Source organism: Lepidochelys kempii, chromosome 3 (genome assembly GCF_965140265.1).
Source record: "Lepidochelys kempii isolate rLepKem1 chromosome 3, rLepKem1.hap2, whole genome shotgun sequence".
Lineage (NCBI taxonomy): Eukaryota > Metazoa > Chordata > Testudines > Cheloniidae > Lepidochelys > Lepidochelys kempii.
In genome coordinates this window covers 122,970,586-122,987,555 of record NC_133258.1, presented here as the reverse complement: position 1 = coordinate 122,987,555, position 16,970 = coordinate 122,970,586, and the positions used below count along the sequence as shown (strand labels likewise).

The window sequence follows — 16,970 nt, the reverse complement described above, 5'->3', positions numbered from 1 at the left end:
ATACATTCAGATGACTGAGAACCGCCTTCTCTAGAGTTAGCGGTTTCTGCAGAAGGAAGAAAGCTATTGTTCTGAGGTGAGCAAGGTGAAAAAAGTGCATTTTTGGATCAGCAATGGCAGGAGCACCTGAAGAGAGCAGCAGAAAAACGGTTAATTTACAGTGTGAGGGGGTATGTGTCTAATCAGCAGGTTATAGGTTAACAAGAGGTTTTAACTTTTTATTTATATCCTATTTGTCTGATATTACTGTTTGTCTCATCTATGTAAGCCCCAATCCTGCAAAATCATATGCACACAACTTTACATGCCATGAGTCTTACTATAGTTAGTGGAATTACTGACAGTACACAAAGTTAAGCAGGTGCTAAGTTTTTGCAGAACTGGGGCCTTTGAGTGGAAGCTCTTCTGGTCAGGACCTGGGTCAGCTACATTTGTATAAAGGCTAGCACAATGGACCCCTGATACTGACTGGGGCCTTTGGGCAAAATTAAATAATTAAATTAAAATTTGTAATGTATGTTCTCACCAATACTAACAATTATCAGGTTTTATAATTTTTAATGTTTTCTCCTATAACTGAAATGATACTAAGATTACATAATTAAAGTTGACAATATTTTCTAAACAATATTTGTTGTCAAATGCTCTGTATAACCTACCCCAAAGCATTGCAATGAAGATTAATTTGCTAGTGTCATAAAGCATGCATAAAAATGGAAAGCATTACAGAAGTGCAAATTATTGTTCAATGTTTACTTTATGATTGTGATTAGCTTTCCATAAAATACAAAATAAATTATTTGTGGTTGTGGTTATTTTATGTTTTAGGCACCTTCTTGCCAGAAGCTGGGACTGGATAACAGGGGGATGGATCACTCAACAATTGACCTGTTTTTGTTCATTCCCTCTGAAGCATCTGGCACCAGCCACGGTCAGAAGACAGAACACTGGGCTAGATGGACCACTGATTTGCCCCAGCATGGCCATTCTTATGTTCATGCCAAAACCCTTTGAAACTGGAGGAAATGTCACATATGTCAACAATACAGCTTGCTCAGGATAAAAAACCAGAGAGTAGGTGAGCTCTTGGTCTTTCCCTGTAAATACTTAATATTTTCCTGAGTTTTAAAACATTTTAAATAGTTTCAAAACAAATAATTCATGTTAAAAATGTAAGTCTATTCAGTATTTTTTTTGCATTTTCTACTAAAATAAATTGCCAGTTGTAAGTTATGTTCTTTTTACAAAATCACCCAGTGCATACCAACCAATTTCCCTTCCTATCAAACTATTACTAGTAGCACGGTGTATAAAAATTGATGATTAAAATAATAAAATAAAATAACTGGATTTTTAAATTTAAATTAAAACCAGATTTTTAAAAGATAAACATATTTAAAATTAAATTTGAAATTGACAGCCTCTCTTTAGGCCTAAATTTACTATAATCTATTCAAATCATTTAAATTAAAGTTATGGGTTCAAATTTTAATAATAAAAATAATACCAGATGTCAAATAAGCAGACTCAATTGAAATTAATCAAAGATTATTAGTCAAAGATCAATATAACACGATACAGAAAGGAAGGTTATGCATACCAAACCAGTATGGAGAAGTTACTTTGTAGCTCACTTCACTCCCAACTCTCCCCTTTATACACAATGGGTGTTTACAGAAAAAGAGAGAAGGAAAATAATCAGTTGACCTAAAGACACCTGTAAACAAGTCATTATGACAGAAAACATCTGTAACCAGTAGTTCCCGATAAGCTAAAAGCATCTCCCAATAGATAATTATCAATCACAGAAACCATGTGCCACTCACAAGTAGCCCCTTTGTGGCCGTCTGGACACATTACCTAAAAGTTCAATGGGTCAGAGTAAGAGGACAACCAATCCATCACAGATAACAAGCTAAGGTTCAGTTATAGTTCAGTTTATTGATAACACACTAGGTTCAGTTGAAGTTCAGCTAAGGTCCAGCATAAATACAAAGAATTATAGACACAAGTCATTGTGGGACTCTAGCTACTTTACAAAGAATCAGGGAAGTCTGGGTCACCTACTAACAGTAAATACAATAACTAATATCAATATATCAGTACGTATTTGCTACCAAGTTTTGAAAAGGCAAGTCACTGAACTGGTGGAAGTCATTGGCTAAGCACTTGGAACCAGAGTTTGTTGAAATGCTAAATCAGCTTTTGACAACAGGAGCCTCTTCTGCAGGTGCAGAGAGGATATTTTCTTCATTTCTGTTTATTTAACTAGTTCAGTTCAATGCCTAGTCATTTGAAGTTAAGAAATGAGTTGGGAATTGAAAAAGCAGAAAAGCTTGTTTTCGTCTTCCAATCTATGAATAAAAACTAGTTGTGAGAGGATGACATCTACTAATTCTAAAATACAGAAGGACATCATGACCAGAAATAATCAGTTCAATTCATAGCTACAGACAATACTTCCTTTGTTTAATAAACCAATTAGGTTTAAATGCAAAACTGTTCTGATGAACATTTTTTCCCTTACATATGCTGCACATTTAAGGTAGTTTTATTTAATAATAAAATAAAATACAGTTTTTGTGCATTTTTAATTCAATTTGAATTTCTATCCAAACAGAACATGACACAAATCACAAGTGGAAAATTAATCAACTAGTAAATAAGAAATGCATCACTCACCATTGTCTAACATAATAAAAATGTAAACATTAAGAAACTGAATCAATGTAAGTTAAGCTATATAATTGAATGCTTAAATAAATGTATATTGGCTATAGCATAGCCTCCTGTTTAGCTAAAAGAAGCAACAAATTTAGTGTAAAGGCTATATTTAGTTGCAAATCAACATGGTTTAATGGTGTCCAACCAATGAGAAACAACCTTTCTTTAAGAAAATAACTGAAAAGTACAAATGCAAGAGACCATTAAAATGGATTATTTAAATCCAGGTATCCTGCTTACTGGTTTAAATCATGATTAAAATAGACAATTTAAATCAGTTCACCCTGGCTAATAGATACTCTTCAGAAATGGGGGACATTTGACTATAACATTGAAATTTTAAGTCAAAATCCAAATGATCTTAATGTGTAATCTTAGCAACCATAGTTAAAGTTGGGGTCAGTTTTGCATTAAAAGCAGAAATTCAACCTTTTTATTACACACATACAAATAACCTATGTTAAAGGAACGTTATTCGGGTTGCAAAGTCAAAGTCAGAAAATGCCAAAATTAAGGTTGCTTGAGCAGTCATCACGCTTCTCATCTAGACCCAGACTCCTTGCCCAGACAGTCTAGGCCTGACCTACACTACATACTTCGATATAACTACGTCACTCAGGAGTATGAAAAATCCACCCCCCTAAGCAACTTAGTTATACTGACCTTAACTCCCCCATGCAGACAGTGCTATGTTGGCAGGAGAGTGTCTCCTGCCAACCTAGCTAGCACCTCTCATGGAGGTGGAGTTATTGAGCCAATGGAAGAGCCTTCCCCTGTTGACTCAGAGCACCTTCACCAGATGCACTACAGTGGTGCAGCTGCACTGATGCAGCTGTGCCAATGTAAATTTGTAGTGTCAACCTGCCTCTAGTCTCCCTCTCTGGGGTAGCTCTGAGTCTCAATCCACCCTCCCCTACTTCCAGCCTCTCTCCTTCCCCACACCCAGTCCCAATATTCTTTCCCAGCCTATCCCAGTTCTGGCCTCCAAGCTCCTTGTCTGATCCATCTCTCTTCTCACCCCACTGGCTCTCAGTCTTAGTCTCCTTCCTTGGACTCATCATTCAATCTGTCTCTTCACCCACTCCCTTCCTGGCTCCTTCCCTAGTTTCCATCTTCCTTGGCTTCAGTCCCTTTGCCCAGCCAGTCACAGTTTTCACCCCTTGCCCCAGTTCCTTGTCAGATCTGCCTTGCTTCTCCCCCAGCCTCAATTCCCCCCTCCACTCTGACACCCATGTTCCTAGACCTAGTCTCCTTGTCTAGCCAAACCCAACCCCTTCCCCAAGCTCCTCATCCAATCTCAGTGTTGTCCCCCCCACACACAACCAACCGGCTCTCTGGCTCCCCAATCTGTTTCCCTCACCAGCTCCTAGTCCCAGTTTCCCCCCAGCTCTTAGTTCCAGTCTTCTTCCCCAACCATTCCCAAGTCTCCTTATCCAACCATTTCCAGTTTCTCTCACCCTACACCAATCCCAATCTCACTTGACTTCTTGTTCCAATCTATCCCTTTCCCTCTCCCTCCTGGCTGAGTTTTGTCCCCTTCGCATTTGAATCAGATAGCTTCATCCTCTACACTTCCTCGGTATCAGTAGTGGAGGGGGCACAGAAAGCACAGGAGAAAAAGGTTCCTTGCTCTCAAACACAGGGCCCAGCCCCCACCCCAGCCTAGAGCAGTAATGCCAGGGAAACTCTGGCTTCACTCGTGTAGCCCTGGGCTAGAGGAAGAATGCTGTGTTGCTCTGTTGGGATGGTGCATGCACAGTTTGATCATCACTAGAAGTTGTGAGGGTGAGAACATGCTCAATGAGGTTGGAATCCTCAGAGATATTAACTTCTAAATATCAAAAATATCTATGGAGCATGTATACACTTTTAAAGGCTTATAACCTGGCCAAATTTAGGTAGCTTTTCACAGATAAGGTAAAGGCACATCTCTGCCAGAAAGGACACCCACTGCCAAATTTCAATCCCTTGTTCCTAAACATGAAGGCACTAGAGCTTTTATTTTTTTTTTTAAGGGTCACCAGAATTTTTTAACATGGGAAAAACAATGTATTTTTCTCTGAACTTCCTGGGTACATAAGGCTTATTTTTGGGATAAATACAACATCCCTGTAATGTTTTTTTTTATCCCATATTAATCCTAAATACTCTTAAAGTACCTTAAAATGGAGTTAAGGTTTTCTCTGGGAATTAAAACTAGAATTATTAAATTTCCATTACAGGTACAAACCAAGTGGTATCTAGATACTACAGCGATAGGTGCCATAGAGTGCTTATGTAATAAAAAATAACGTTCACAATTATGATTAAAAGTGTAGTTATTAGTAACTTTATCTAATGGCTAGCTGCACACATCTGCTTCCCATTGGCTAAATTCAACCCTCAGTTGCATATGCACTACTTCTGTGGATTTTATAGAAGCTGTGCAGAGGTTCTTAAAAGGCAGATGCAGGCCTTCGGTGTCTCCAGAGTCAATGTTATTTATATAGCAAATAAACATATACTGCAATTTTGGCATGTCCACATTAAATGCAGCAAGATTTAAATTAAAATTTAGAGAAGAAATACAGCCAAACACTGCTTTTATGGTTACACATTTTCTGTTTATTTATATTTCGATTTTAAAATAATTACTTATCAATTTTTTTCCTGCATCAACAAAACTGATGAGAGCCTAGTTTATATGGCTTCATGAGTCAATGAAACTTCTAAATTGCGTTTATAGAACGATATAGACATGAAGCACAAGAAACAACTTTATTTTGAGCTACTAGGTTGAGCTTATAAAATACTTTGCACTTGTATAGCATCTTCCATATGAGGGTCTCAAAGTACTTTACAAACATTAAACAAACAAATCTCAACATTCCAGACCAGATTCCTGTAACTCAGTGTATTGGGGTCTCAAGATAGAAGCAATGCAAAATGTCCACCTTGTTTAGAGTGCAGCTGTCTGCCTCCTTAATAAGATGGGATATTGTGAAGTAATGTCTTATAGGCTCTGAACCCTCCAACGGCTTCCAGTACAATTCCACTGCCACTTCAAGGCTTCGCGCCTGATCCTTAAAGCCATCTCTGGGTCAGTAACAAACTATGTCAATGACACCACATCTATCCATGTTCCTCCAGGACAGCTATACATGTTTGGGACAATGCAATTTATAAAGACCAGGAAAAACTGGGTGAGAGCTGAAGATAAAGTATTCTTGGTTAATGGGGCTCTGCTCTGGAATGAACTACCAGAAGAGATTTGTTAATAAAAAATCTGACCACTATCAAGACATGCCGTAAATCTTCCTCCTTGATAAAGTATTTCCAGTAACTGGAATTATGATATTTTTTATAAAGAAAATTATATTCCAACCTGAATGTCCTATAACTAGGAAGTGAGAAGAGTGGAAGATTCCGAGAAATCCACTTGGGATCTCATTATGCAAATTTACTTAGGAAACAATTAGTACTATGGTGATGGGTGCTGTAGAAAACCCTAAAGTAGACTAAAAAGACCCTTCTGAAGTAAGGCACTATCATTATCTCAATTTTGCCCCATGGAGAAACCAAGACAGTGAAAGGTTAAGTGACAATGTTGTGTACAGAACCCAAGACTCCTGACTCCCTGTCCTGTCTTTAAGAAGAAGATCATCCTGACAGCCACAGCGTGCTATTCTAGAAGCTGGGAAAATTGTGCTGACTTGCAAATTGATATGTATTTAGAGAAAGCAAAGTTAATTGGAAGAGAATAAATTTTGGAACATCAGGCTTCATTTTCACAAATTCACATTTCTTCCCACAAACATAGTCAAGGCTAAATCATATCCCGTCAGAAGTGGAATACCCTAAATGCAGCTGAATCACCAATTTTCCACTGTCCAGAGAAGGCAGCATTCAAAAAGCTGCACATGGCTATATTTGCCTACGGGTAAAAGAGTGCCTATCCTCCACAACCGGAAACATCAGGAGAAAAATACTAGTATGTTCCTGTTTTCGTAAATTGCAACAAAGTCTAACTGAGAGAAAAAAAGCACTTGGACAGATTATCAAAGATATCTTAGTTTGACTCCCATTTGTTTGCTGCCAGCATGTGGCAACTGAGCCAGTCAGACATGAAATTTTCTTGCAGTGTTGCTTTGGTACACAGGCCCTACTTCTCTCAGGAATTAAAAGTGGTAACTCTGTGGTTCAGATTTGTGTTCTTTGCTCCTCCCTGATAGGTTATGTATGCCATCATGCCCAGTTATTGCCTCATAGTGGAATTAAAAGATTTTCCTAGAAGTTTTGTGAATCAGGATTTAAATGGCATTGGTGACCACTTTGGAGGCATTATTAATTAGTGCTAATTTCTTGGGAAGGACTAGGATTTAGGGATGCCATATTTTGCACATACAAATCCAATGAACAATACCAGCATGAGCATGAACTATAGATGCTGGAAGATAACCTGAAGAGACCTTTGTATGAGAAAGGTTTTTAAAAATGTATTTTTAGACATTAGAATTGGCAAATTACCAGTTTGGATGCCTTAAAAATCAGCTCGAAGATATATTGAAAAGACAGAGGTGATAGCAAGGATGATTTCATTTTTTATTTTGGGTTCATTATGAATTGCTGCTGGCACAATTACTGAACAACGTGGAAAGCAGAATCTCATCTGGGTAGTGCAGATATCCAGGCATTCCTTCCTTGGTGAGACTATCAAGATCAAACCATCTTGGAGAATGCTATATCAGATGATATGGACATGAATTATTATTAATTTATATTACAGTATTACCTAGGGGACCCAACCAAGATCACTGTACAAACACAGTGTAAGAGAAAGTCCCTGTCCTGAAGAGTTTACGATTAAAATAGACAAAATATACATCCCTTCCCTCCAACCTTTTGTCTCATACACAAGAAGTGTGAACAATGTGACGGTTTGCAAATGTCATGTTAATTCCACAATTTTGGGGGGTTGCTTTGTTCCTTTTTTTGGGGGGAAGAGAAATGTGATGAGTGGGAACTAGCTAAACAAAGAGACAAATAGAAGAAGAGGGCACATTAGAGGTAATGAAGGGAGGAGAAGGAGTGGAATAAGGGAAAGGAAAAGAAGGGAAGAAAGGGTGCATAGACATGAGAATGATGGTAACCAAATCATCTGGGAAAGGGGAGGTAGAATTCTTGAGCTCTACAGAACATAAAAAAAGTAAGAATAGAACCATTTCTTGGAATGCATGGTGGAATATGTATACTTTTTACTCTGGTTTTTGTTACAGGTATAGATTGAACAAGGACAGAATCTCCCTATCTATATAGGGACTTTAAGCAACCTGCAGAAAATACCTGGCTGATGCTCTGCAGAGGATACTAGAGAGTTATGGTTTCCTTGTCTGGATATATTTTATTTCTTTTTTTTTTAATATAAATTCACTGGAATAAAGGAGAGAAGGAGAAGAAAGGAAATCTAATAATTATTCCTAACCCCTTATTGTGTGACATCTCAAATGCATCTGTGGGACAGGTTGGTAACTAGTCACGAAGGAGGAAGGACTTTTTTTAGTTCTCTCTTTACATTTAAGGTCTCTTAAACAAGAACTTGCTGTGTTGTTTCAATGCTTAAAATAGGTGTTGACTTCTGTCGTGCACTGCAGCAAAAATTCAGTAGGTTCGAATTCTCAGCACTTTGTAAGAGAAAAATCCTCAGACTTCAAATCTCTTTTTTGTTGAGAGCAGTCACCCTAAAGCTGTTCTCTAAGATGGAGATGAGTAAACGGGTCAGAGTGTGGTGCTGCAGCAATATTGTAGAAAGAGTCTGAACTCAAAAGAATAAGGGGGGAAAAAAGCAACCTAAGCTGCCTCCAATAACTAGGTCTAAGCCATGAGTAATGCCCTAACCAGTGGACACAATGCATGCAAAAATTCCTTCCCTCTGACTCTCACAGGGATTTCTTATGTACAGCATATTTATTGTGGAGATAGCATTTGACCATTTAAAAGTAAATCCTGCAAATTATATGCCTCTTCAACTTCAGAATGTTTGAGAGATTCTTAACACATACACATATAACGTTTAAATATTCAGATTCACAGTTCATTCTGTATTCAAGACATTTCTTCCAAGCACCTGTGTTTGCTAACTCATTCAATTTTATTTCAGTTAGTTATATCACTGGTGTAATAGAGAATAACAGTGATTTCACTAGTTCTGCCTCATTTGGAACAAGCTTTGATCCTTACCTGGACAATTTTAATCAATGGGAGTTGAAAATAGCTGCACGGTCTGTTCAGATAGTTACATTTGGTTAAAAAGTGCCTAGCCAATGTCCAAAATCTATGACACAGACTAGTTTTATTTACCTTAAAACCCTGACATTGTGGAATTCATTTTAGATCCAAGACCAGGTACCAATAAGAGAAAGGACCCCATATGTCTCCATTCTTTCTACCATTCCAATAAATGCAAGAACTCATTCTATTCACCAAATTGCTAAAGTGAACCAAATGTTAGACAACACTGATTAGGATATTGACTTGTGCTTTCTAAAAATACATGACTTAGAAGCTGAAGGAGGCTAAAGACACTAAAGCCATAGTACACAAAACAATCTTCTGTCTTTACAAACAGGATTTTGGAATATTATATTGTCAAATAGCTGTGCTTGTCACTGATCCAGACGTCCATTACTTACCTTAAAAGTCTGTCAACAGGATTATACCCAATGGAAATAATGAAAAATAAATTTTAAAAAGTTGTTTATTGCACCATGTTTAAATTAACTATTATATTAATAAATTATTAATTTTAACTAGTATTAATGATTGTATTTATATTATATATATGAATATATATATAATAGTTAACTATTGTATTTTAAATATTAACTATTAATAAATTAACTATTGACTTTTTTTAAATAAAAAAATTGTTTATTGCACTATGTCTCAGATCTGTATTATCTCTGGAGATCTACAGCAACAGAAAATAAAATCTTGACAATGTTCAAGTGGTTCTGCTCCATAAAGTGACTTCATAAAAATGGCATAATGGGGTTTCATTTTCATTGTATCTGACTGATTTCCATATCAAATTTGCTCAGTTTACCAGTAAAAAGAAGGTTGTTGTTTTTTTTTTTTTCTAATTGGCATCCTCACAAACTATCTGTGTACTCTGACAGTCAAGATAGGTTCATGCCAGCTTGCATATTGCAACCTGTAATATTGATCTTGCAGGCTAAACTGACTCTGAAACACACCTCTACATCCCCATTATCTTCAGATGATGCACTCAGTGACACCTATGTAATTCTTTTAGTTTTTAGTAAATTTGCATAAACTGAAAACAATCTAAACATAATGGGGTCGCACAGGGTCAGCTAAATACCTACTCTGGCCTGCAGAAAAGAGAGGCTATTTACCAGAAGCTTCAAAAGTATTCCCTTCACATATTCACTCTTGTGGGAGGGCAAGTTGTCACCCCCGCTCCACTGAGCTTAGGAAACCTTTGAGAAAATCACAGACCATGTGAGTAACCCAACATGTCAGCAAACATTCAAACAGAAGTTATAAGAGGCCTTGCATTACCCAACCATCCCAGTTCTTTTACTAAACCCCAGAGTACACTGGAGAATAGAAATCTAAGGAAGAAGGACAGGTTGGCAGTACTCCAAATATACAGAAGAAACATTCTCAAAGAACCACAAAAACTACCACCCAGAAGGCGAGCTAAAGAATTTTATTAAAAATGGAACTGCAGAATTGCCTCTCAAGGCAAGTATCAGGTCTAAATGCCAACTCAGAAGAGGAATGTTGTGTAAATGTCTGAACAGCACTCCAGATAATAGTCCTGCAGATTGCTATACTGGACACATTATGGAGGCTGATGACAGGATGCTGTCTTAGCTCTAGCTGAATAATCCCTAAGACCTTCAGGTACTCATAGCCTCCTAAAACATAAAATATCTCAATGCACAGTCTACTATTTTGACAGGCACTTACTGCAAATGGTATTCACTTTACACTGCTCCCCGCAGGGCATAAAACTGGATTTCCTAAATTCTTTAGTCCTAGCCAAATGAAACCTCAAAGCCTTCTTAACATGTAGGGTATGAAACCTACTTGACTTCTTCTAAAAATGAAGTTTCGAAAAGAAATCTGAGAGAATAATGGTGTGGTTCAGACAGCACTCAGATACTACTATTTTGGATCAGTCAGAATAATTTTGTCCCTGTGTATATGGTGAAGGTTTGAATCGCCTCATTTTACAGGACTCTGAATCCAATGAAGGCCTAAACTGTCCTTTCACATGAATGCTAAAGAAGCCTAGATCCAAGGGTCTGTTCAGTTGGGCCTTCATCATGAAGGCTGCAGCCAGCTGTGACTGTCCTTTCAAGTACAAAGTATACAGGTGCAGCATGGTGAGAAATGATCTAGTGAATGGTACTTGTCCAAGGCATATCAGATAGTCAAGATGTGCATGTGACTCTAAGAAGACAGAGTAGTATGAGATAAATCACTAAGCTAGGTCTATTTCTCCATATCTTCTGGATGAGACATAATGCCCCAGAACCAAGAGATGGAACAAGGCTCTAAACTGTGCATTGGTGCAGAAGCTTCCTAATAATTATACTAACAACAACCTGGGTTTTCTAAAATTTATTTAAAATGTCCTAATTAACAAGGCAACAAGAAATTCTCAGTGAAAAAAATAACCAAATCTCTCCAGGCATAGAGCAGAAGTGCCTATGTTCATAGTTTATTGCAGAAAAAAAAGAACAAAGATGACTGGGGATTGCACTACCCCTACCCCTTCCCATCTGAACAGCCAAATGCCATGAGGATCATTTGATGCAGCTTCAATGGGATCAAAAGAACTCAGCTTGACTGTCAGAGACCAGGGTGAGTTTGTGGAGCTAGTAGTTAGAAAAATAATACCTTTTTTCATGCAAACTGGACAGATTATATAAGAAATTCAGGGAGACAAAACAAATTTGAAATCCAACAAAACATTTTCACAAGCTAATTTTTAAGGTAAAAATTGCATTTTAAGCAGGTGACTGTATGCCTGGAAGTTTTGCAAGATGAAATACTATGTGGCAGATCCCTAATCCTCTATTAGTAAACAAGCCAGAGGGGGAAAAAAAAAATCACAAAAGCATGGCAAAGTATTGACGCAAATTACATGACAACATTTGAAAGTTTCTCAAATATGATAATACTGGGAATAATTTTATCTAATGTTTCTGACAGTGAAATTCCATAAACTTCCTTTTTCACAAATCAGGGTCACAATAATGTTTTATGTGGATATTTTGGCAAACATCTGGCCAAAAAGTATAAGCAATGTTTTGTTCATAGATGTCAAAGAGTATTATATAAATAGGGTTTCTGGTTTTAGATTTAAACTGATACAAGTCACTGAAGGAAAAAAAATGAGAATAGTTTTGTTTTGTTTTTAAGTTTCCACCAAATATATCCCAAAATTACTACTTTCAGTATTGAAAAATCTGAAATGCGGAGGGGCCAACAGACTGTTTATACAGGAAACTCATTGGAAGCTTGTCATCATACACATGAGGCTTCAGAGGGGGACAAGTTTTGCAATAATTTTAGGAAAACAATTTTTCAATACCAATAAAAAGGATTCTTACTCCCAAAAATAAGTCATTAATTTGTCTAAAAATAAATGCCCCCCCCACCCCAAAACACCCAAACCCTGAAATCCTTTAACAGAAAACTCTATATATTGTATGACTAATCCAGATGACAGCATAGCACATGCAGAGTTGTAATTATTAAACTTCAAACTAATGCAAACTATTAACTTTCTGAAAGAGAACAAGACACAAAAATGAACATTAAGGTTCAGTGTAATTTTAATCAGGGATATGCAAAAAAGGTTGTGACTTTCTGATAGGAAATAGTCCTTGACTTTCATAATTCTTAAGTACTTTCTTTCTTTCATCATTTTGCTGATGTATGCTCTATTTTAAAATCAGAAAGATAATGGATGTGCTTCTTAAACTGTAAATTGGGTTTTATATCAGTGCCACGACAGGTTGACCTGACAGTGGTCTTGCATTTGCAGCTCTCCTTCATGTCTGTTTTTCAAGGTGATAGGGTCAGTCTTAAGAAAAGTGCAGAAGATTGCTTGATCCCTCAGGAAACATCTTAGAGCCATAGTAACATTTACTGCAAGTGATAATCATTTTATGTTCTTAGCTTAAAAGCACAGCTATAATTTGCTGTCACATTTATTTTTATTCATCAAGGGCATTTAAGGATTGAATGGATATTGTAAATTAAAATATGTTTGATTCTTCCAATTAGTATATGACAAGCATAAAATTCAGAAAAAATACATTATCACTAATTAATGAAACATATTAAAAATACAGCTCCAACTGCACATTTATTTTCAATGAAATGCCACATTTGATCAACGGTTAAGGTTCCATCCATTTGTAACACCACTTTTAACCAACTAAAGAACAAGATAGTTTAAGATTTTTCTTTTATTCTGCACAAGTCAATACAAATTTCACTGAAGAGGAAAAAGTTGTTAAAGTTAAGGCAAAGTCCATTCCTGAGAAGTACTGAGCCCCCAAATTCCCAGTGTCTTTCAACAGGCATTGAGTGAGCTCAATGCCTCACAGGAGGGACTCAAGGTCATGTCCTTAATTTGTTTGCTAAATTGATTTACTACAGGCTTTCTATATAGGAGCATAATGATAAGCAATTTGATCCCAATATCTTTGTGATGGGGTGTGCAAGCCCCACCCTGGGGACATAAAGGTTAAGGAGTAGCTCTGGACCCAGAAAGCCACACACACAATGGAAGATGCACTCAAAAGGGATCAGAGGGGTAGGCATGTTAGTCTGTATCCACAAAAACAACGAGAAGTCCTATGGCACCGTAAAGACTAAAAGACTATGCCCGATTTGTTTGGGCATAAGCTTTCATGGGTAAAAAACCCACTTCTTCAGGTGCATGGAGTGAAAATTACAGATGCAGGCATAAATATACTGACATGTGAAGAGAAGGGAGTTACCTTACAAGTGGAGAACCAGTGCTGACAGGGCCAATTCAATCAGTGTGGATGTGGTCCACTCCCAATGATTGATGAGGAGGTGTCAATACCAAAAGAGGGAAAATTGCTTTTGTAGTGAGCCAGCCACACCCAGTCCCTGTTCAAGCCCAAATTAATGTTCAATTTGAAAAATGAATTGTAGCTCTGCAGTTTCTCTTTGAAGTCTGTTTTTGAAGTTTTTTTTGTTGAAGTATGGCTACGTTTAAATCTGTTATAGAATGTCCAGGGAGATTGAAGTGTTCTCCTACTGGCTTTTGTATGTTACCATTCCTGATGTCTGATTTGTGTCCATTTATTCTTTTACTCCCTCAAAAGAGAGTAGTATCTCAGCTCAGTATAGGGGGACAGAGCAGGCCAGTAGTTGTGTTGTACAGGCTCCTGTGGAGAAGTTGCCGGGACACCAAGTCGCCAGGAGTAGACCCTACCACCAAGCCACCGCAGTCCCTGCAACTGCAGAGGACGGCACTGATGAACCGCAACTGACAGAGAAGACCCTCCAGACTGCAACCAGAGAGGACTCCAGGGGGAAATCAGAAGCGAACCTATGGCACCACCAGAGAAACCAAAGCCAGGGTAGGAAGTGGCCCACGGAGCAAGCATAGGGGCAATGCCCCCCTAGGCCACACATTTTGAATTATTCTTTCATTGGGCCCTGGGTTGGAATCCGGTGGAGCAGGGAGGGCCTGGGTTCCCTGCAGCCACTGACTCTCACCACTGGGTGACATGGCTATTGACTCTCGCCACTCATCTATACAGCCACTGACTTCAGCTACTAGGCAATGCAGTCATGGACATTTGCCACTGGGCAACACATCTCAGAGTATCACCACTAGGTGGTACTGCCAGGCACAGACACCAAAAACTCTCCCCTCCTTACAATCTTATGAAGAAGTTGTTTTGCAAAATCTATTATTTCATTGAAAAAAATATTATGGTTGGCCACATTTTGGAGGATTACAGTTTTTGGAATCAGTCTACAATATGACATTTGTGTCGGAAAGCTGTGCATGTAAGTAACCTGTGTGCACACTGAGGACATATTTTGAAAATTTGGCCTTTCCTGTCCAACAGAAGAAACAAATTCACTTTGAGAATGTCAAAAATTGTTTTAATAATAGGCCTTGCAACTCTGGGGCATTCATTGTGTTTGCTTCTCTTGGTGTGGCAATATTTATAATGTGTATTATACAGGGTAAGTTTTCTGGGGATATTGATTACCATGTCCTTCTGATCACTGTCCCATGATGCTCATCCACATGGGTACCAATGATACTGCCAGGTCTCACCCTGAGCAGATCAGCAGTGACTACAAGGCTCTGGGAGGTAGAATGAATGAGTCAGGGGTGTGGGTTGTGTTCTCATTCATCCTCCTACTTGAGGGTAAGGGCCCAAACAGGGACACACACACACAATGGAGATAAATGTGCAGATGGTGTCAATGGGAAGGCTGTGCAGGTGGTGTCAACGGGAGGGCTTCGGCTTCCTTGACCATGGGATGTTATTCTGGGAAGAGATGGAATCCAAGTGACCAAGAAAGGGAAGAGCATCTTCACGCACCAACTCACCAGCCTACTGAGGAGAGCTTTGAACTATGTTCAAAGGGGGCAGGTGACAAAAGCCCACAAGTAAGTATAAAATAAAGCAACCTTAACAGAGGGTTAGATGTTTTGGGGGGCATGTAAAAATACAATAGGGTCAAAGGAACAACAAGAGGGAAATCAGTGGGGGAATCTGCTCAACATCTTAGATGTCAATACACAAATGCAAGAAGTATGGGGAATAAACAGGAAGAACTGGAAGTATTAGCACACACGCTAAATTATGACTTAATCTGCATCACAGAGACTTGGTGGGATAAGTCTCATTACTGGAATATTGGTACAGAGGAGTATAGCTTGTTCAGAAAGGACAGGCAGGAGAAAAAGGGAGGAGGTGTTGGATCAAGAACACACACATATATCAAGAATATATACACTTGTTCTGAAGTCCAAAAGGATGTGAGAGGCAGCCTAGTGAAGAGTCTCTGAATAAAGATAAAAGGGGTAAAAGATAGGGCTGATGTTATGGTAGAGGTCCACTACAGACACCAGGAAGAGGAGATGGCTGAGGCATTTCTCGAACAAAAAAATACCCAAAATGCAAGACCTGGTAATAATGGGGGACTTTATCTACCCACTCACCTGTTGGAAAAATAATATAGCAAAACACAAAATGTCCCATAAGTACTTAAAAAATACAGGGGGCAATTTTTTATTTCAGAAAGTGGAGGAAGTAACCAGGGAGACAGCCATTTTAGATTTCATTCTGACCAACAGGGAGGAAATCGGTAGTGAATATGAAGGTGGAAGGCAATTTGGGTGAAAGTGATCATAAAATGATAAGAGTTTATGATTCTAAGAAAAAGAAGGAGCGAGAGCAGCAGAATAAGGAGAATGGACTTAAAAAAAGCAGAATCTTACAAACTCAGAAATCTGGTAGGTAAGGTCCCATGGGAAGAAAATCTAAGTCCTGGTCTACCCGGTGGGGCGGGGGGGGGGGAATGATCTAAGTTATGCAACTGCAGCTACGTGAATAACATATCTGAAGTAGATATACTTAGATCGATTTACCGTGGTGTCTTCACCACGGTGAGTCGATTGCTGCCGCTCCCATCGACTCTGCCTGCGCCTCTCAGGAGTATAGGAGTCGACGGGACAGCACTCAGGGTTGATTTATCGTGTCTAGACTAGACCGCATTTTATAAACAGAGAAAATGACCCATGGTCAGACACCAATTTCATGACAAAAGTGGGAACAGAACTCACATCTGAATCAGTCATGTGCTTTCAATACGAGTCTATACTCCTCCATCATTGTGCTTCAACATAAAAAGTAGCAGTCTAGATCAATGACCATATTATCCCTCACTTGATCCAAAGTTCACTGAAATAAATAGGAATCTTTCCACGGACTTCACTGAACTATGGGTATGGCTCAGGCCCATGTTTATGAATACACAAAAAGTAAACAATGGAAACAAACTCTTGCTGAATATCTAAATATTCTTCTGGTTTCTATGTGGACAGAGTCCTCCTTCTGAGTGGAGACAGGCCTCTCCTATAATTGCGTTAATTGATCTGTTTGGGATATTCAGTCAACTTGCCTCAATTAGCCAGGTCACCACAGAAGTTCAGCTGTTTT

At 38.4% G+C, this 16,970-nt stretch overlaps 1 protein-coding gene across 6 annotated transcripts in view; it reads right to left on the bottom strand.

Annotated features, from left to right (window-relative positions):
* Positions 1–16,970, bottom strand: part of PACRG (parkin coregulated) — a 496,005-nt gene that overhangs the window by 415,037 nt on the left and 63,998 nt on the right. The window lies entirely within an intron of this gene.